Below are 4,075 nucleotides of genomic sequence, written 5' to 3' on the forward strand. Positions count from 1 at the left end.
TGTTCCATTGGTCTATATCTCTGTTTTGGTACCAGTACCATGCTGTTTTGGTTACTGTAGCCTTGTAGTATAGTTTGAAGTCAGGTAGCGTGACACCTCAAGCTTTGTTCTTTTTACTTAGGACTATCTTGGCAATGCGGGCTCTTTTTTGGTTGCATATGAAGTTTAAAGCAGTTTTTTCCAATCGTGTGAAGAAAGTCATTGGTAGCTTGATGGTGATGGCATTGAATCTATAAATTACCTTGGGCAGTATGACCATTTTCACGATATTGATTCTTCCTATCCATGAGCATGGTATGTTCTTCCATTTGTTTGTGTCCTCTTTTATTTCATTGAGCAGTGGTTTGTAGTTCTCCTTGAAGAGTTCCTTCATATCCATTGTAAGTTATATTCCTAGGTATTTTATTCTCTTAGTAGCAATTATGAAGGAGAGTTCACTTATGATTTGGCTCTCTGTTTGTTATTGGTGTATAAGAACGCTAGTGACTTTTGCACATTGATTTTGTATCCTGAGACTTTGCTGAAGTTGCTTATCAGCTTAAGGAGATCTTGGGCTGAGACGATGGGGTTTTCTAAATATACAATCACGTCATCTGCAAACAGGGACAATTTGACTTCCTCTTTTCCTAATCGAATACCCTTTATTTCTTTCCCTTGCCTGATTGCCCTAGCCCAGAACTTCTAACACTATGTTGGATAGGAGTGGTGAGAGAGGGCATCCCTGTCTTATGCCAGTTTTCAAGGGAAATGCTTCCAGTAAACTGGTATTTCTAGAAGTTTGGAGTACGAGGGAGCAACTCCAGCGTGGCTTCTGTCCACCATCTTTTCTTTGAGGTCTCATTGAGAGCTCTATTTTTTTTTTCCATTCTTCTCTTATCCTTTTTTAGGGTTTGGAGTCATGAGCAGGTTTAATTTTGGAGGAACTTTACAGGTGGGTTCATTTTTTGGCTCTGCGAAAACAGCAGTGACTACTTCCACTACAGGGTTTATTTTCTCTACATCTGGTATAGGAGGGTTCAATTTGAGGGTTTTGTCCCAAACAGTTACAAGTACATCTTCATCTTCCACTGGCTTATTCACATCCAGCTCCAGCTACACAGACTACAGGATTCATTTTTGGAACACTGGTTGTGTCAACTCCTGCCCCAGTAGCAACTGGATTTTCCTTAGTGTAAGAGCAATACAGTTTCTGATTTTTTTAGTGGATACAAAGGTAATTGTCTCTGAGAGACAAACTGGGTAAAGAAATGGTATGTTATTTCTAAATCAACTATTTGTGGCTGGGCACAGTGGTTCACACTTGTGATCCCAGCACTTTGAGAGGCCGAAGCGGGTGGATTGCTTGAGCACAGGAGTTTGAGACCAGCCTGGGTAACATGGCAAAACTCCGTCTCTACAAAAAATTAGCCATGTGTGGTAGTACGTGCCTGTAGTCCCAGCTACTCAGCAGGTTGAGGTGGGAGGGTTGCCTGAGCCCAGGAGGTCAAGGCTGCAGTGAGCCATGATTGCACCACTGCACTCCAGCCTGACAGAGTGAGATGCTGTCTCGAAAATAAAAATCTATTTGGAATTATGCTATTCATTCCCAAGGTAGTCTACCAAATTGAAGGCATCTCAGATTTGAGGCACAAGGCACACTGAATTCTGATCTGTGGTCTCCCTTCATATTATGTGAACCATAGGAGGAGTACTCACTGAGTTTTGGAAATGTATCATCTTGAAATTAGGCTACTTGCTGAATAAGTGACTCTTTAGAGAGATATTTTTCTATTGGTCATTGTAATGAACTCATTATACAGTTTTCCTTTATGCATCTCAGAATTTTAAAGGAGATACTCATTTTATGCCTTTTTAGGTAAATCCATTTGGTTTTTTGTAGCACTGATAGCCTCATGTCTTTTAGTAGCACCTGAGAACCTGGTGAAAGCAAGGGTATTTACCCCTGGAATTCTCCTTTATCTTATTATAGTTATCTAATAACTTGTAATTGAATGCTAAATAATCTTCCTTAGGAGGATTAATTTAAATATTGAAGTATTTTGTCATGGGTCATGAAATACATTTAAAAATTTCTAAACTTTTCTCAAGTTTGGTTAGTGTGGAAAAAAATATAAAAAATCTCTAAAAATTCTTTTAAAGAGATGCGTGTTGTTTGATTTAATGTCTAAAACAAAAACTTATGTTGTTTAATAAAGTGCTGGACTGGCAGAAAGAGGAAGTATAAGTCCTTTTTTTTTTTGAGATAGGGTGTCACTCTGTGGCCAGGCTGGATTGCAGTGGTGCGATCTTGGATCACTGCAACCTGCGCCTCCCGGGTTCAAGCGATTCTCCTGCCTCAGCCTCCTGAGTAGCTGAGATTACAGGCGTGCGCTACTGTGCCCGGCTAATTTTTGTATTTTTAGCAGAGATGGGGTTTCACCATGTTGGCCAGGCTGGTCTCAAACTCCTGACCTTGTGGTCCACCTGCCTTGGCCTCCCAAAGTGCTGGGATTACAGGTGTGAGCCACCGTGCCCAGCCATACAAGTCCTTTTGTCTCCACAGAAGACAAAATTTTCTGAACTACTCTTTCCCCATTAAAACATTTTAAAACGTTTTTCCCCTTAAGGTGGATCAAATTAGGTAACCTTTATCTATGAATGAGAAATATGGAGCTCTGTACATGTATTCCTACATTAATATCTGGTTATCTTTCTGTATTGAGATGAAATAACCTATAGAACAAAACCTTCACATTTAAAACTTCATTTGACAGGAGCTGTGTTATCTGTTATCTAGTTGCCTTTTAATATGTCAGATAACTATTATGTTGATTTTGTTTCCTTTTTTCTATTTAGAATGTGCCTGTATTAAAATATCTCATGTAACCGTAAAGTTATACACCTACTAAACCCACAACAATTAAAAAAAAAAAAAAAAGTTGGGCAACACTGCTTCCACACAACCTACAGTGATTACAGGGTCTTTTGGAGTAGGTGCCAGCACCTTTACTAATGCTGTAACTAGCAATACCCTGTCACATGAGGTGACAGCATCCACTCCTTTTGCTTTTGGCTCTGCTCCCTCCTTTGCTACTCAGATTTTTCATTCATCGGTGGAGGCACACCTCAGACTGGGAGCACCAGTCTCAATATTGTTTTCATGAGGCATGCAGCTCAGCCAACAGCATTTGTAGACTTACCCCTTATTCCTGCTACTTAGGCATCTAGTGGCACAACTGCTGTACAACCAACAGCTCCTTTCATCCTTGGCAGACAGTCCACAAGTAAGGTTTGAACTCTGCTCTCTAACGGAGAAGCACAGTATTCAAGATTGATTTTGAGATTCTTAATTGATTAATTCAAATCCAAATGTGCTCACTTCTCTTGTTGGAGGTTAGTGTTATTGATGAATATAGCAGAAATTAAATACAAAGTGCCCCTTCTGGCTATAGTTTTAGGTTTAGAACCAATCAATCTTTGTTTTGGAAAAAGCAACAAACTCCTGAGAACCAGTAGTCTAGACAAATTGGCATATAGTAATCAGAGTTATCCTGAAATGTTTTGTTCAGTTGTTTAATGCTTATGTTTAACAAGTATTTCTTGTTCACAATCTGGTGATTGTTTTTCTTCCTCTCTTAAAACTTCTGAAATGAAATTTATCAGGAGGAACGATAGAACAAGAAAGCATATATTTAGGGTAGTATGACATTTTAGAGAATATTATATGATGCAATAAGTCAGTTATATGGCATGATTGGGGAATGGTATATTCTTGCTAAAATATTTTGGCTAGTGGAGACATCTTATATACTATACGTGGGTAACCAGTTTCCAATTAGGTTTCAGTAAAATACATTTAACCTGTATTCACCATTAATGAGAAGACATTCAGGATCTTGCTAAACCAAAATGCAGTTAATAAAATTAATAAAATGTTATATACACTGGACCATATACTATATAATCTCTTGGGAATGCCTTTTTTCACTCAGCATAATTTTCTGGAGATTCATCCAGATTGTTGTGGGTATCCTTCCTCCCTCCCTCCCTCCCTCCCTTCCTTCCTTCCTTCCTTCCTTCCTTCCTTCCTTCCTTC

The 4,075-nt window shown here is 39.0% G+C and overlaps 1 protein-coding gene across 1 annotated transcript in view; it reads left to right on the top strand.

The window, feature by feature from the left end:
- Window positions 1-4,075, top strand: part of NUP62CL (nucleoporin 62kDa C-terminal like) — a 92,310-nt gene that overhangs the window by 19,375 nt on the left and 68,860 nt on the right. Inside the window, exon 2 of the mRNA XM_011970447.1 lies at window positions 888-931. The gene's annotated coding sequence lies outside the window, so the exon portion shown is untranslated. The remainder of the gene's footprint in view (window positions 1-887; window positions 932-4,075) is intronic.

The sequence above is a fragment of the Mandrillus leucophaeus genome, unplaced genomic scaffold, assembly GCF_000951045.1.
Source record: "Mandrillus leucophaeus isolate KB7577 unplaced genomic scaffold, Mleu.le_1.0 Scaffold949, whole genome shotgun sequence".
NCBI classification, from domain to species: domain Eukaryota; kingdom Metazoa; phylum Chordata; class Mammalia; order Primates; family Cercopithecidae; genus Mandrillus; species Mandrillus leucophaeus.